Source organism: Triturus cristatus, chromosome 6 (assembly GCF_964204655.1).
Source record: "Triturus cristatus chromosome 6, aTriCri1.1, whole genome shotgun sequence".
Lineage (NCBI taxonomy): Eukaryota > Metazoa > Chordata > Amphibia > Caudata > Salamandridae > Triturus > Triturus cristatus.
Window position 1 is genome coordinate 891026685 of NC_140589.1, and position 18846 is coordinate 891045530.

An 18846-nucleotide genomic window follows, 5' to 3' on the forward strand; every position below is an offset into this window, starting at 1 on the left:
TGTACGGACAATGTCTAAATAAGGGCCGGATTTCTATGTCCAAATAAGGGCAATGTGAATTGTACCTATATAAGGGCATAAATCCGGAAACCTATACGGAATCCAAATCTGCACACACCACCATGAGTTCTCTGATGTTAGACCCTTTAAGTAGAAGATTTCAGCACAGTCTTCTCAGTTTGTTTGCACTTGTGCAATCAGCAAAGCAAAGTTCAAGTGTCTTATCAGCAACATATGGATTAATGATCTTCGTGAGATCTCCTTAGCCCTACTCTGTGTTCTTCCAAGTGGCAACCTTAAGCTCCTTCAGCAGATGCGGGCCTTGGTACTCTTGTTAGTAGTTTGGCCAGACTACATTAAGTTCTTTCTCTAATAAATGCTCAGTTCAAACTCACCAATGATCACATCCAGGATATATTGACTAAGTCTGTTTAGTGGCAATGCAATTTCAAAACTTAGTTTAGCCACAAAGTTCAGTTCAAGGAGGATCAATTGAATGCAAATTGTTATAGTAAAATGTCCAAAATGCTCTCTACCAGTCACTGATAGCTAAGTATGTCCATTCAAGTGAACACTAGCTCTCTTTGGACTTCTAACTGTTGGTCCTTCTCCATCACTGTCACTTAGGCCAGATCCTTCAGTGTCTTCTGGGATAGTGTGTGGCACAAACTGCATCTCTCTCTTTCCTGTCTCCTTGGCCACCGGTCTCCCGGCACACCCACATTACTGCTCCTCTAGGCCCTTCACCAGGGTCTGAATCTATGGCAGTCAACACTTCAGAATGGGACCCTTCTGTACCAACATCAACTGTTGACACGCTCAGACCCACCTCAGGCCGAACAAATGTTGTTCCAGCTTCTTGCTGATCCCCAACAACTTGACTAACCTGCTCCCTTTGTCTCACTGTAACCACTTGCACTTCAAGGACACAGGTGCTGTTATGTCATCAAGTGGACAATGGACTCTGCGAGTATGGGCGGCATGCACCCAGTTGGAAAGACTTCAGCACTTCACAGCAGTTGTAGTGACCAAGATGACCTGGTAGGGTCCTCTCCAACAAGGTTCAAAGCAAGACTTGCGCACATGCTTCTTCACCATCACCCAGTTGCTGGGATTAAGGTCATGGCTCTGCTACTGTTGAGGCAGAGCTGTAGCCTCTCCAACCTGATGAGACAAAGAATGCACCACATCAGCCGGTCCTTTGCAGTAATCAAAAATCATGTCATCTGTAATATTCACAAGCACATTCGCAGGCACAGCTGGCAGTCTCATTGCTCTATCCATGATGATGGGGAGACAATCCTGTTCTCCTATCCAGAGTACTGCGTAGGCTCATCAACACAAAAGGCAAAGCATCAGGCCAGTTCAGGGAAGTTGAAGCATACACTTTAGCCAATCTGGATTTCAAAGTTTCCATTGACCTGTTCCACAATTCCAGAAATCTTCAGTCAGTAACTGCAATGTAGCCTCTATTCGACTTGAAATGCTGCTCACAACATCTTCAGGACCTCATTCTTAAAAATGAGTTCCTCGAACTGACTCCAGAGAAGTCAGGAAGCCAAAACGTGGTATTAACTCCATCAAAAACAACTTAGCCACTGTGAGACTATCATTTCTCCTGGTTGGGTAAGCTTCAACCCAATGTGAAAAGATCCACACAATCACTAGGACATATCTCAACCCATTGCAGACAGGTATCTCAATATTGTCCAGTTGCATCCTGTTTAAGGGACCTCCTGATCTCTGTATGTGGCTCAGTGTTACTGCGGTTCTTCTACCTATATTCTGCTGTTGGCACACAACACATCTGGATACAACCCTTTAGTCATCTGTCTCAATCTGTGGTTAAACCAAGTCTGCCTGAATAAGTGCACCAAGGCATCTCTCCCTGGATGTGCAGGTCCATGACAACGTCTTGCCATTGGAGGTATCAAACTATCTGGCAACACAGGCCTTCCAGCTCCTAAAACACAAATGTCATCCTCATCTCTTTTGACACAAGAAGCTATAGTCCAGCCTTGCAGTTCTGCTTCTGGCACTTCCTCCTGTAATCTCTTAACTTCCTCCCGGGTATCAACTGTGGTTAACGACAGTTTGCAATTTGTTTAATCCGATTTTGCATTGTAATATTCCCCGTAGCAAGAAATCAGAGCATAGTATCTTGCAGTCTCATCTGCAAAGCTGTTGCCCACATTCACATAGTCCTTTACATTGCATTGTGCAGCACACTACACAACTGCAATCTGAGCAGGTAACTGTAAAACCTTTAACAGATTATGGACACTTTCCCCATTTCTTATTGGGGAACCTGAAGCGGTCATAAATCCCTGTTGTGACCATACCTGCCTGAAGTCATGAACGACATCAAAGCCATACTGACTATCAGTGAAAATGATCATTCTCAGCTTGTATGAAACACAATATGCTCTAGTAAGAGCAATACATTTGGCTACTTGTGCTAAAAATACGCTTGAAGCCAGTACGCTTCGACCACACCTGAGACAGTAAAGACTGCATAGGCAGCTCTCAGGTTTCCTTCATGGTCTTGTAAACAGGAGCCATCAACAAACGTCACATAATCTGATTCAGGCAATGGTACATCTAGTATGTCTGGTTTCAACTTGGTACATAGTTCAGTAACATCAAGATAGTCATGCTCAACTTCACCTTCAATGACATTGTTTCCATGTACTGGCAAAAGAGTGGCTGGGTTCAGCGTAGTACATGTCCTTAGGGTGACATTCACCGCACCAAGGATGACTTACTCGTACTTAGCGAGGCAACTGTTGGTAAGATATTGGGTTCTAGTACAAGTTTACGGGACCTCTACAGAGTGGGGAACAAAAACTGTTAATGGATGACCCATAACAATGCTCTTGCACTGCTCAATGCTGACACCAGCTTTCAGGCAGGCGGGCAAAGCAGAAGCTACAGGATCAAGTGTAGCTGAAAAAATGCACCAGGTTTGCGAACATTCCTGTGCATCTGGGTAGGCACTCAGAGAGCGCAGCCCTCCCTCTCGCTGCAAAACAAAGCAAGACATTTATTATAATCAAGAGAGTTTCAGGGCTTGGTCATGGCAGAGACATTCTCTCAGCTTTGAGAAGGAACGCATGCAGCTGTCATCCCATGGTACAGGATCTGATATGTCCTTGTGTGTCAGCCGCTTTGAAAGCTTGGCCAATAGGCAAAAGTTAGGAATCCACTGTCGACAGTAGCTCACCATTCCCAAGAACATCCTGACTTTTTTCTGGGTAGTTGACAGATTCATTTTCAGAATCGCAGAGATTCTCTCTTGTGACACCTTCCTTGCTCCTTTCTCAAAGTGGTGTCCTATGTACAGGACTTATTTCTTACAGTACTGCAATTTGGTCGGGGATACTTAATGTCCATTCTCAGCTAATTGGTTTAACAGAGCAATTGTATCTCGTTTTCAAGCCTCTTGCGTATTTGACGCCACCAATAGGTTGTCAATGTTTTGGACTAGGACTGAGTGATAGGGCATCACCAGAGACTCCAGATTCTTTTAAAGTAGCTAGTCAAAAATGAATGGGCTCTCTGTATACTCTTGTGGGACTCAGCGCAATGCCGAAACACGACTGCCGAACCGGAAAGCAAAGAGGAATTGACTATCCTCATGCAACGGTATAGAGAAGAAGGCTTGGCAGAAGGCAATGACAGAAAACCACTGAGCCTCACATGGAATCTGAAACAAAATCACAGCTGGATTGAGCACCATAAGGCACTGCAATGGAGTTGACCTTTCGCTGGTCTTGAACAATACGGCACTTGCCATTGGGTTAGCGGTTAACCCATGATGTATAAATTACATGGACTCCCCATAATCTCTTTCACAATGCCTTGCTAAATCATTGCGTCAATCACAGGAGTAATCCCAGCAATGGTTTCAGGGGTGAGATTGTATGGTGGGATTCTCGGATAATCAGCATTAGGCTTCAATATAATCTGGACTCGTTCAACTCAGTTGTTGAGACCTATGTCTTTCTCTGAAAAGTCCCAGACTTCAGGTAACACTGTGTCTCCCAGCAAATCATTATTTTGTCAACATGGGGTACAATTTGATCCCTGATATCTGAATGACAATTTTAATGTCAATGTCATCACCATGAGTCTGGAACTCTACCCATATTTGGTACAGTAAATGGAACAATTCAGCTTTCATAAGAGATCTTTTTCAAGCAGATTTACAGGACTCATGTCACACACTACAAATTGGTCGCTCCTCTCAAAGAAGCCTATTTTGACAGGTATCACTTTGGAAATTGGGCTAGTCATTTTTTTCTTCTTGCAAACACCTGCAACCTGGATTCTTTTTCCCAAGACGGGTAGGTTGGGAACCTCTGCTGTTCTCACAGCACACCAGGTAGCACAAGTGTTGATCAGGAATGATATGGGGTAACCATTTACCTCACCATCCATGAATGGACCACTCATCTACCTTTAAGATTGCGCCAAGTATGCAGTCCAACTACCCTCTCGGGCCTCATCATTGGGACAGGTCTGAGCTGTAATCCTTGTCTGTTTGTATCATAGAGTACTGTCGAGATGTACCCGATTCACAGAAGGATTGGTGTTTACATTGGAAATTTCATTCATGTCATATCTTTGAACATTCTAATGTTGTTGGGACATTGGGACTTGTGGAACCTGCAATACTTGAGTTTGGGGTATATTGTAGTTTTGAACTTTATGTCTCTGTACTTTCTGTGTCTGAGCCACATTATTTCCTTGAGGTTGCACAAATGCACCCTTCTGAACCTGATTCTCAATTGCCATGTAACCAGTATTAAATCGACATTCCCAATTCCAATGCCCCAACCTGTTGCAAACATGACAGGGGCTCGACTTTTTTTTATGGTCGCCATATTAATCCCTGTACTCGGATAAATTGGGAAATAACGACCTCTACCTTGCGGTTGAACTCCATTACCACCTTGCATCATAGGAACTCCCTGTTGATACACTACCTTCATAGGACCAACATGTCAAATAAACTGCTGATTCTGACCTTGCTGTGCAGCCTTAATTTGTGCCACCATTAATTTTTCCTTCAATTTCTTGTGTTTCATTTCCAATTTGTCACTGTGGCATTTAGCATATCTCAATTTTTCATCAATGAGGTTGCTCTGCCAACCCTTTTAATTTTTTTATTGAGCAGCAGACAATGATTACACAAATATAGAGAAAATGTACTTGCATTACAGAAATAGAGTATTTAAACTTAACACATGAGCCCCCAGAGGGTTACTGAGATTCACCCAGAGTACTATTCAATTCAATTTTATTATGATTTGAAACTCAGAGGAGTTCCACATAAAAATATACACAGAGAATTCCAATTTACCAGATCAACCGGCACTTAAAAACAGACTAATAAAAGGACATGCAACATCACAAATTACACTTTTCATAAAACTATACAACGTTCATAAATGCATGCGGGAGACAAGAAAAGCGGGTTGCGAATATAGAATCAATCACGTAGATCCTTTTAAAATACAAGACTAAATAGAACAGTGCAAAATGAGTAATGCCATTAGGTCCTGTGACGACTGCATCTATGTAAAACAAATATCCCCCAAAAAATGCGTTATGCCCAGCGATGGTTATACTTCAAAGAGATTTAACAGTTGAAAATTTCATTTTACAGTACAAAATGAATAGCAACATAAAGGATGACAAAAGTGGGAGTGCTCAGACATAATAACAACTTAAACAGATCCATATTTCATTGTACGTGACATTAGCAGCAAACAAGAAGTTAGAAAGTGCAAAAGCGCGACTAAGTACAATGTCATAAAACCTTTTAGGGTGCCACGGTAACTTGGGGGCATATTATCAAGGACGGCGTTAAAATTATCACCGGTTTAGCGGCAGAAAACTGCAGCTAAAGCGGCGATAATGGGCTTGATAACATGCCCTGGAGAATTCCAATAGAAGCCCATGTTCACACCAGAACATGGACTTCTATTGGAATTGTCAAGATCTTTAGCCTTAATTCTGCCATCACAATATTTAGCTATTAAAACCCAATATTTACGTGAGTCAACGGACTGTGTAACCTTTCTTACTTTAATCCAGTTTGCGTCTTCCACCCCTCTGTGCTCTGCTGCCTGCTTTCTTTTTCTTGCCTGCTTTAATCTGTTAATTTCCCTTTGTCTAGTCATCGAAGAATGCTTAAATTGTTCTCTTATTAAGGAATTAATCTCACGGTTTAATTTTTTTACCTCCCCTGATCTAACTACTGAAGGATTTATGCCACCAGCCCTCTTTTTCCTTCCGAATGATTTAAATAGTGCCAGAATCTTCTCAAACCAGGAGATGGAATTTTCCTGTTTAGGGCCTGAACTCGCATTTTCAATAAGCCTCTTGAAACAGGGAAGGTTCTTATTAGACCAAAATGTACACCCATTCGTTTTGTTATACAGAATGCTATCATCTCTTGGGTTCCAAGATCCCAGCAACTCAAACTCCAGGTTGACATCTACTGATAAAATGCTATAATCACTCAAATTTGTCCTCAGTACCTCAAAATGAGTACATGCAGTAAAGAACTGATAGGATACCACCATGTAGTCAATTAGAGATTGCTCACTTGAAGCATGTAATGTAAGAGAGGCTGAAGAATCATCTGTGAATCTACCATTTAGAAAACAAGGTAATTCATTCTCAAATTATGCAATAAGGACAGCCCCCGCCTATCAGATCTATTATGGCCGGGCAATAATGGTTCAGTAATGGACCAAACATCCTCCAAATCTTGGTTACAGAAGGCCATAGATGAGCAATTTGAAATTTTGGCATTAAAATCACCCATCATCAGTATCAAGGTGCACCCTTCTGAAATGCTAATTTTATGCACTAAAGAAAAATAGAATCAACCTTGGGAATAAGACACTCTCCCAGGAGGACTATATTCATTTACCAAAAGAAGTGTTGAATGCTAACCTCGCATGCCATTACCCAGCTTGAGTTTCATGCCCATACAGAGTTTGGATGGATGGAGAAAAACAACAGGATTCCAGTTTATAGTGCAGCTGAGTAAAACAGCTAGGCCTCCACTTGCGTGACTTTTTGTTGAAGGGTTCACTGCACAACAGAAAACAAAAAAATTCTAAAAATTAAAATCCACACAACACCATGTTTCCTGAAGGCACATTATTTTAGGATCATGTATCAATAAGGAATCCAACTTGGAGCTGGGATTACCAACACCTGCCAGGTTCCAGGACAAGATTTTTACCAGGGGGCTACCTCCGCAACATACGGAGTTTTGTGTTCTCTTTTAAGCTATGCAATGAGCCAGCTACCTAACTCCACTGGGTCATCTCTTCTTCTTTTCCTCTATGTTTGGTGGCCTTCTGGGACTCTAAACGTATGATATTAATCACCCTTTTCCCTGAGAAACTATCAACCGAGATTTTAATATCTTTTGGGTTTATAGCTCCCCTTATGTTAAATAACTCGCTATCTGGCTCCTGGGAGTCTTTCCTATGGGGTTCGAGCGGGACCATACGAGGCTCTTCATATGGAACAACATCGATCCCTTTTTTCCTAAAATTTTCGACGTTACCCAAAACTAGCTTTGCAATTATCCCTGAGCTGAAAGTGACTCTAGAATTAGAAAGTCCACTGCTAAGATCTAAGTAAACCTGCTCAATGTCCTTACTTATTAACAATCGCAAATCCTCTATTTCCGATAATAACTGCAGAATGGAACTTCTGTTGAATGGACCTAATTCTATATCGAACAGTGAGGTAAAGATCAAAATATTAGAAGCTAGCCCTGTCTATGTTCTACACATACGTCTTCACTTGACCTTGAATCAGTCCCCTACTCTGACATTTACCCTGTGCGAGAAGCGGGGTCAGATCCCCCTTCCGAAAACCTTCCTAGACCAGGATCAGACCGTACAGGGCAAGTATCCCTGCTAGGAAGGATGGGGGAGACATTATCCACGACCTGCCCTGAACACAACATCATGAGTCTTCATAGCTAAGCTCACCACATCGTGGGTTTTCTTTCTTCCATGTATTTCTCCCCCCCATTAAATCTAGTTATCCCTGCGTCCTCCTGCCCTTCCATCCCCCTTATTCCCCCCCAAAGGTTCATCTATGAAAGTAGTAGTAGTAGATGGGGGAGGATTTATCTCCAAGCGCCCCAAATGCTGGTCGTCATCTAACCCAGTGGACTTAGAATCAATTCTATTTTTACGCAAGGTAAAGGAGTTTGACACCTCGAGTACCATAGGGAACCTTAATTTTTTGGGCTTTTGCTTAGTGATACGCCGAGTCCTGCTCTTCTTCTCTCTCCGTCCTTTTAATCCACTATTTTCTATGAGAGAGGCACCCTCACCAGGGAGTACAGCATCAAAAACATCCCAGGGCCTTTTAACAGGGGATAGGTTAATTAATAGTTCTGTGACACAGGACATATTGGTATTCCCTTTTTTGGAAAGGGGGTAAACCTGCAATGGGTTCAAAAGTGCTATTCCATTTGTACTTCTTCCGGAACCGGCATGCAAATCGTCCTCTAACGCTGGATTTTCTGGGGTGGGGCATGACATGAGGTTGTGTCTAGGCGGTAATGTGGCAAAGACCCCCTTATCTTTCCATGACTCCACCTGGGTTCCCATTTCCATCACCCCTAAATTTGTCTGGCTTGCCTGGGATTTTGCATCAAAACCCTTTTCTATTTTGTCTAAACAAGAACTGGCATAATTAAGCTTCTGGATCCCCATTAAAATCGGTGAAAGAACATCCAACATATCATCAGAATTAACAGTGAATTTCTCAAGCAAGGTTGAAATAGATGAAAGAATCCTCTCTAATGCATAAAGTATTTCAATGTTGTCCCCTCCCCCAATCCATTGTCCCGTACATTTAATAGTTGCTAAGACTCATGTACCCCTTTATTTGGAGACACCTCAGACTTTGACAGGTCCAAAGATTTGCAAAGAGACACAATAGAGGGGGTACTATTAAACAAAGCTGGCATACGGGGGACACTATCATGATTGTCCGATAACGGTCTCAATGTCAATTTCTGGGCAACTGCAGTTTTCAAGTTAGCCTCCATTACTTGATTTTTTTCCATTGGAATGGCTATGCCCGGTACAGTATGTATAATCCTCTAAGTCTCCAGGATCAAAACTGCAGTCTACGATCTGTATTGTTTTGGGGGTCATTTTAAGGGACGAATGGCCGTGTGATAGCTCTGTAGCATTCAGACGATCAATTTATCTACCAAAATCAACAGTCCCACAGATACGGACAACAACTTGACAGCATCATTTGTTTCGATTTGAACCTTGACATTTTCCATTCCCATGTCAGTTTCCATCACCATGTTGTTCAGTTCACTCACAGATGGCCTGAGTTACTTCCCCTGTTTTCTGATAGGTGAATATGGGGTGATATAGAACGGTCAGCTCAGAAAAAGCATACCGAACACCCACCTCGTCTACATTAACTGCATCTGTAACCACTCCCGGATCTTTATTCTTTAACACTGTGCCCCTCAGACCCTTCGTGAACATCGACAACACAGTGGGATGGGATTTCAAATGTGTCAGATGACCCCAAGGTTTTTTTCGTTGATATTTGTTTGTAATTTCGGAGGACTGGTGTAATCAGATGTACATCTAACTGGCCCTTGTGCCAACCCTGACAACCCTGTGGATAATCGTGAAGGAACGATTGGAGGCCCTGAACGCAGGCACCTGAAGGGCATCACCAGAAGGTCTTTCTATAAGCTCACAGTCACTGACCTTGCTGCTGGTCCGCAGACCGCAGATATCCACAGAAGCCCTGGTCACGTAAGTACCACGGGTACCACGGTACAACTGGCGTCACCAGCCAATTATTTCCAAGAGAGGAAAAAAAATACCCCCAGAGAAGATAGTAACAATGGCTGGGTGCTAGGAGCATAGAAGATGACACATCAAACAGGGAGAAATTATGTACCCCTCCTTTTGTAAGCCCTTCAAATAGGTCCTTCAAATAAGAGCAAATGGATATAAATAAATAAAATAAAATAAAACGATATCCTGAATTGCTGTGCAGTGGTTGAGGACCAAATTTGAGCAAAGAAGGAGGGAGAAACCAGCAAGTAAATTCTAAAGATATAAGCTGGCAGGCAGTGGAATAGGTGAAAGACAAAAAAATGAGCGGAGCTCACCAGGTCTTCCCACAAACCACACCCAGTCCTAGATGGGCGGTCTCTGCAGGGGGACTGGACATGCTCTTTACAGAGGGTCACTATGCCCTCCACACTCAGTCTCCTCACAGAGTCTCCTCACCTTCCTTACAAGCTGACCCCCCCTGGTCAAAAGGCTAGGAGGTAGTGGGGTTACTGTGCTCTGCTTGCGCTCTGGCAAAAACTCCAGCAATGCTCCCAGATCAGCAGGAGAGCCACAGAGCTGCACACCAGGCTCCTCATGCCAGCCCACGGCCACAGCCACGATTAATGATGACGGCGCCCCTCGAAAGTCCAAGAAGGTCAACCAGTGCACACTGCACCGCGCCACACCGCAGAACACTGTAATGTTCCAAGTGCGAGGTGACGGTCCAGTTCACCTATGCACGTAGCGTACACCTGGAATCCAGTGCATGATGCAATGCGCTCATCTAAAATAAAGAGGCGGGGCCCAGCGGCGGTAGTTGGGACCACGCTACCAAACTAATCACCGGTGTAGCGTCCGTCATTTTCAGCCGCAGCGTGCACATGGTCCCCCTATAACCAGGCTCACTACAAGCACCACTGAGCCCTCTCGGCACACCTCACCATGCTGCACTCTGCAGCCGACATGATCTGCTGCGGGTCAATGACAGGGCCAGCTGCCCTCAGAGCCCTCTCAGCGGTGGCAGCAATGGCGGTGATGTTGGCTGTAGCAATTGCGACCGCAACGGCTGCTACACGCTGCCCCCCACTCAACCTCGCTGCTTGCAGTTCCTCCTCGCTGCTCCACCTCACGTAAGCGTGAGTGTAACGACGTCTCAATCTCTCACACAATCTCCTCCTTCCATCCTTCCTGCTCTGTCCTGGTGTAAAGTCGGATGGCAGCCTGCACCACAAAAGGGAGCCCAGTCCAGACCCACACCTAAAGAACAACAGATGCCATGGAGCCACTGAACATGCGTGCCGGACACCCAAGAGGGCCACAACACCCACCGCCGCCACCCCCAGGACCCCCCCCCCCCCCCCGGCACCCCCCTCCTCAGCCGTAGATCACAGCCTGCAAGACAAAAATCATGATGAGAAGGTGTGTCCTGCACACATCAAGGGACAGAGAGAGAGCGAAGGAGAGAGAGAAGAAGAGAGGGAGAGAGAGATAGACAGACAGAGAGAGGGAGAAAGAGATAGACAGACAGAGAGGGGAGAGAGAGAGAGAAAAGAAGAGAGGGACAGGGTGAGAGAGTGCCGACACTGCGCACCCAGGCCACACTGCTCACCTGCTGCTACCGGTGTGTCTCCAACCACCTGCCGGTATGTAGTGCAGTTCAACAGAACCCACATCTGAGACAGACCCGTCATCTGAAACAGAGTCCAGACACATGAATGGCACAGCACATACAATTGCACAAGACATCATCCACCGGCGTGTAGAAAAGAGGGCCCACCACGTGCCGCTGCAAGTCACAAGCCCGGGGCCCGTGGACATGGCACCCTCTTTAGGAGAGTAGGGTCTGCTTCTTATGGTTACGCCCACTTTTTGCTGATGTAACACTGTTTTTCGACTTTAGTCTGGCTGGGGCCCTGCTATTCAGGACCCCAGCCTAGCTGTTTCCTCTCTAAATTGATTCCTAGTACCTTAGGTACACAACAGATTGGGTTCTGAGGTGCCCTTATAAGTCCCTAGTAGATGGTATACTATGTACCCAAGGCATAGGTACCCCAGCGGTCTACCAGGGCTGCTGCATGTATTATGCCACCCCTGGGAAGCCCTCCAAAATGATAGCACAGGTCTGCTACTGCAGCCTGGGTAAGGTGGTGCATGCACCCCTTACTGAGATATAGGTTCACTATATCTCACCTATCACTGCACATATAAACCGATCAGTCACCCCTATGGCAGGCCTTATCAATCCTGAAGGCAGGGTGCTTGGTTTTGTGTGAGAGGGTGCCCATGCATGAGCAGAGCCCCTCTGCAGCCTTCGGAATCTCTTCTCTGGGGTTGTCTGTGATGCAGCCTGACCATATACTCTTAAGTGTATTATAACCAAACGGTAAATGCTAACTTTGGATTGGCTGCACGGAAACATGTCGTGTTTGGTGTCAAACACCTTGGAATCATACCCCCACACCAGTAACTGGTGTGGGAGTATGATCCCACCCTTCTAGAGGGAGAGACATGACAGCACCGGTATACCCAGTACCAGCTTAAAAGAGCTCTGGCATCACAAAATGGATGCTGCAGTCACAGACACAGGTCTGGCCTCCTGCTGCTGACAGATACTCCGGCAGGGGAGGCCTGGACAATAGGTTTCCTGTCACAGGCAGGTGTTACCACCTCCCAGACAGACCTTAGTGGACTAGGGCTGGGTGGGAGCACTCCAGGAGTGCTTTGAAGTCCTGCACTGGGGGCACATTTGGTGTCCCTGTGCATACTCCAGCTCAAACCGGTTGCAGGGGCTACCAGCCCCTGCTCTGGTGCGAAACTGGACAAAGGAAATGGGTGTAGCCACCCCTCTTTCCAAACCCTCCCATTGGTGGGTCCCCTGAGTTAGTCCAACCCCTTCCTTGGGTATAAAGAAGGAACTTCTGTAACCAGAACTTTAGATATTCCTGTAAGAAACTCTGAAACTGAATCCTGGATCTTCGACGATCTGTTCAACGCCAGATGATTGAAGAATCTTCCTTGGGGGGAAGGAGTTACTCCCCTGCTTGACAGGCACCAAAGACGCATCTGTCCGATCTGCATCTCTGAAGCTCCCGCCGGACGCTGAAGACTTTGCAACACCAGAGGTGGATTTCCAGACTTCCCAGAGGCCGAACCGAGTCCCCAGCAAAGCTGAGACCCGTAGCCCTCGTGGGTACCGTGGAACTGGAACCCCTGGACACCATGTACATTTGCAAGTGCATCAGCTTCCCGATGACTCTCGAGGCTGTGCATTGGGTCACTTGTAGCCCAGATCCCGAGCACCTTTTTGCACCAAAGATTGTGGGCCTACACTCCACGAGTGTTCCGTGAGCCCGCTCTTTGCATTCTCTCTCGAGGTACCTTCGCGATCCCTGGTCCGTCGACTGGTGGGTCCCTGTGAAGGCAACTCTTACTTTAATTGGGCTTCCCTGGTTGCTACAGATGTGCCCTGACTCCTGACGCCTCCTGGTCTTCGTGGCTGAAGAGTCAAGCTTCACCTCTTCGCACCTGAAACACCCGAGATTGGTGAGCATTCGTCTATCGTGCCCCTGGTCACTGGCAAGTGACCCAGACACTGTCCCCTCTGCTTTCAGGTTCTTCACATCTCTGATCCAGGCTTGGATCTCTTCGGACACTTCGCCTCTTCCCGGCAGCAGCACTTCTTCGCAAGCTGCCATTGAAAATGACGACGCGACCCGACACCATTTGACACCTATGCACTCGGCTTCCCTGGGTGAGGTAACTCGAGTACTCCAGTGCTCCCGTGGGGTTTGACCCTAGAACTGTCTAAGTCCAAGAGAGTTTGGTCCTAGTCCATTTCTAAGTGTCCTTTAACTTTAAAAATCTATCCGCGACTTTCCCCATAGAAGCTAACAGGAGCTCGCAGCTGTATTCTCACACTGCACACGGCCCCCTTGGGTCCCCTGTGTCAATACCTTGGGTGGTTCCTTGGGGTCCCAGCGATTTTACAGGCTCTAGGCAGTGTGTCTAGTCAAGTCGTGGTTCTTATACCACTTCCTTAGTATATGGTTTGGTCCGCCCCTAGGGCCTAACATGTATTGTGCTATTTTACTGTAATATTTAAAGTGTAACGTATGTGCTTTTGCCTCTAGCCTCATAAAGAGACTAGTAGGGTGTGTTTAGGAATAAATACATATATTTTATATATATACCTGGTGTGGTCTCCTTTCATTTAGCCACTCAAGAGATTATAGACTGGTAAAACAAGCTGCTTTACATTCCTACAAGACTTAGTCTGAAGGCTGCTCTCCATAGCTACCACTAGGATAGCTTTCAATAAAGGTTGTCTTTAACCTATCATCAATAAGGGGTTGTTTGGACTGGTGCAAGGTGCCCACTATAACTAGTGGACAGCATATACTAGACCAACTTCTCACATTGGTGTGCAGCGTGTGGGATTCTAGCTTGCTATTGTTTTACCAGATAATCTCAAGTGAGTGACTAACTGAAAACCACTAAAGGTACCTAAGGTACATATAACACAAGCTTAAAATACAGTAAGTTCTACTGAACTTAGAGTTGTGTGTCAAGGGCTTAGCACACCCTTTCTACAACTCAAGAGAGTTTAGTAGGCTGCATTAGAGTAGGTAGTGCATACACCACACCTCACTAGTAATGTCTTCAAGGCGAGGAACCAGTGGGTCCCTGCCAGAAGCCAATGGGCTTCTAGACTCCAAGTATGATAAACTCCCATTCTTGGAATTGAGAGCAATGTGTAGTACGAGGAAATTGAAGACAGGCAAGAGGGCAAACACCCAACGCCTCATAGGGGTACTCCTCCTAGATGATCTCAGAAATACCTCAGGGTCTGATGGGATAGGTAGAGTGGGTGGGGCAGCTGATGAGGAAGGGCCTAGAGGTTCAGACACCCCTGACCTGACCTCTGGAGCTGGCCAGGAGGATGACAATGATCCTAACCTGGAAGATGCAACTCCTCCTGAAGATGAGGAAGATGGCTATGATGGCCCTCTCTTTGCTCCACCAGGAAGAGTTGGGAGTGTGCCCAGAAGGTCCAGATCTCCTTCTCAGGAGTCTAACCATTCTGACACCTCCATAGGGACCTCTGTTTCCTCTCATAGGAGGGAAACCTCTCAGGAGAGGAGGGAGAGACTGCACCAGTATGAGGAAGCTCAGCTTAAGATCAGAAAAGAGCAGATAGCCCTAGAAAGGGAGTCCCTAGAGCTCCATAGAGCTAGACATAAGATGGGACTAGAGTCCCATGGTGGCAGCAACATCCCTATTGTTAGGGAGAGGTCTCATGACCATAGAAACCTAAACAAGATTGTCCCTCCCTACCAGAGTAGGGATGACATCCACAAATGGATTACTCCACTGGAAAGGGCCTGTAAAGTACAGAGGGTCCCCCAGGAGCAGTGGGCAGCAGTCTTGTTGATCTCCTTTGGAGACAAAGGCAGAGATAAGCTCCTCACTGTAAGAGAAGGGAATGCCGATGATTACCAAAGCTTGAAGTGTGCACTGATTGATGGGTTTGGCCTAACCACTGAACATAGGTATAGGTTAAAGTTCAGGGATACCCAAAAGGCACAGAATCAAGATTGGGTGCACTTTGTAGATTGTGCTACTAAGGTTCTGGAGGGCTGGTTGCTTGGCAGCAAGGTGTCTGATTTTCAAGGATTGTACAACTTAATTATGAGGGAGCAGATCCTTAATTGTCAAAATCAGCTGTTCCATCAGTACCTGGTGGACTCTGATCTGACCTCTCCCCAAGAATTGGGAAAGAATGGAGACAAATGGGTCAGAACCAGGGTGAAGCAGAAGGACCCAAAGAAGCAAGATTCAAAGAACTCTGACAAGGGTGGGGAAAAGGGTAAAGACCAGAAGTCTTCACAAGGTCCCCAAAAATCTTCTTCAGGGGGGAGTCCCAATCTAACAAGGGAAAAGGCCAAAAGAAACCATGGTGCAAGATATGTAAGCAGAAAACACATTGGACTAGTGAGTGTAACTTTTATACTTATGTTATGGTAATTGTGGTAGGTGACTTTAATTGTGCCCTCCGCCCAAATGTTGATGGAAAAAACTGTGTCCTCATAACTGGAGCTGGGCCTAGTAACACTCATTCTTGTCATTCCTCTTTGTGGGTCTTATGTAACGAAGTGGTTTTTGGGAATAATTTAGGATTTGCTAACGAGCTATGTCCCATTCCTCTGCCTATGAGTCACACTTTTAGGGGAAGGGGCTTATTTACTACTATTGATTTTATATTGGTATCTAATAACTACGCACCCCGACTTCCTAAGTTTGGTATTGGTGATATCTCATTGAGTGACCATTTCCCTTTGTGCCTTTTTCTATCCTTGCCGAAAGGGAGTTTTGGCAGGCACGATAATATGGGTCATGTTTTAACTAACATCAAACTCAACAGGGTAAATGGCTACACCCTGCAATGGGACAAGATAGACCCTGTACTAATCACCAAAAGATTAATCTCCAAATGTAATCGGGCTTTTGAGATCTGCCTGAGTGATACAGCCTGCCCAGACAGTATCTTGGCCTCTTTTCAAACCATAACAGGTGGTGTAAGGGAGGCATTATGAGCACAGGAATCTAGAAAAGGGAAATCACAGGGATGGTTTGATCCGAAATGTACTCGTGCCTACACAAATTAAAAAAATATACTACATACAATCCCCCGAAACCCAGCAGAAGTGAAGCATGCAAGAAGGGTCTATAGGTCAGCCATTAAAGGAAGAAAACTGAATCTGAGGAATGAAGCATGGGAATCCTTGCACACTGCCTCTCTAGCGGGAGACAGTGCAACTTTTCCGAAAATCATTAAATTGCCTTTTATGATGCCTGAATGTGGCCCCGCAATCGAAATCGCTATTAGCGAAGAGGAATGGATTGACCATTTCTCAAAGATCTTTAGTGATGGAGGTAGTGTTAAGAACAAGCAGGAGGGTGTTGACTAGACCCCTCTGATTCAGTACTCTAATCTCCAATTTTCTTTAGACGAGGTGAATCGGGCAATATCTATGAGCAAGGGAGGAAAGGCGCCAGGGCCGGACGGGGTCCCGGTTGATCTGTTTAAGTCTAACCTGACCTTATGGGGCCCACTGGTAACCCAGGCTATTAACGCCAGCATCTCGACCCCCTTCCCCTCAACCTGGGCTGAGTCAACAATAGTGCCAATTTTCAAAAAGGGGAACCGCCAGGATCCCAGATGTTATAGGCCCATCTTACTATTGGATACCATTACAAAGGTAGTGGGGCGTATAGTCTTAGAACGTTTGCATGTTTGGGCAGAAGACAATAAAGTCCTCTCTGACCTTCAAGGGCTGGAGACCGTAGAGCAGAGTCTGAACTTGCTAATTCTGGTAGGAAAATATACAAGGGCAAAAAAGGGGCGACTGTTTTTAGCCTTTGTGGAACTCACTGCAGCTTTTGATTCAGTAATACATGCAAAGTTCTGCGAGATCCTCGAGGAAATGGGGGTAGACCCGCAAATCATCTACTTTCTCCAACGTTTTTATAATGATGCACAGACACGAGTTAGATTCGGTCTGGGGGGAAATTGCATTGCCCCAATCTCCCAAAGGAAGGGGGTCAGGCAAGGATGTGTGCTGGCCCCCTTCCTTTTCAATCTGTACATTAACGGTCTGGGTGATGCTTAAAGATAATAAAGATTTCCCCCAGATAGCTGGGCGCCCCATTCCTGCCCTTCTTTATGCGGACAATGCTGTTTTAATGTCACGCACACAAGTGGGTCTGCAAAGGGTGTTGGATAGTTTCCATGGGTTTATGAGCAATCTTGGCCTGAGGGTAAATACTTCCAAGACCTTTATAATGTGGTGTGGTCGGAGATGTAGGGACATGTATGTAGACAGCCAGAAAATAGAGCCTACAAGGAGATTCTCTTACCTGGGAATACTTTTCGACCAGGATGATTCTTGGACCCAGGCTAAATTAGGCAAGAAATTAGTTTTTTCAAGAACTACTACTGCGCTTACTCATTTTAGTAGAAAGTTAGGCAGGAGGCCCCCAGTGGAGCTCTGCAGATGTACAAAGCGAAAAGTGTTTCAAGAGTTTTGTATGGGACAGGGCTCTGGGGTTTTACAGACACACCTTCCATACGAGTAGTGGAAAATGCGTTTCTGAAGTTTTTTTTGTCTGTTCCGTGTAGCTCTCCCATATATGCCTGTCACGCCGAGCTGGGCATACCCTATATCTCTGACCTAATAAAAGTGGAGCCCGTTTTACTATGGCACAAGATCTGGTCAAAAGTGGAGCCCTTATTAAATAGGGATATCCTAACAGATTGTTTAAGACTGGAAGGGGCTTAAAAAATCCCTTGGTTAAGGTACGTTCGAGATTTTATGAAGGATCTTGGCCATCTGGAATACTGTACCAAACCAAATAGCATGGCATTTGTAAATAGAAAGGACCTAAAGAAAGAGGGGCTTCTATTGCTGGACTCGTTAAGATTGTCTGGGGTGATTGTCAAGCCCAGTGTACAGCAAAATCAAATGATTTTAACTTGTTTTACCAGCCAATCATACTTAACTGTTGTACCTGGAATTTATGATAGGTTTCTATTGACATGATTTAGATTCAGAATATTCCACAGAATTGTAAGTTTCCCAAAAATGCACGACTGGGACCGGGATTTGAAATTGTGCCCATGTGATAATGTTTCGCTTCAATCCACTATTCATGCACTTTTTTTCTGTAAATTTTATAGCGATTTAAGAAAGACATGGATTGTCCCAATTTAAAAAACTCTGGGGATCAGACAGTGCCGCCCGGCGTTTATTGTTTTACAATATCTAGATAACGCCCACTCGGTCTGGAGAAGATCAATGTTTTAAAAAAAAGTTGTTAATCTAAGGAAAAGTCTTAGTATAATGGCTATGGACGTTTCTTTGGTCTCCACACATGTATGTTCCTTTTTAATGATTGCATGAACTAACAGCTGTTTTATATC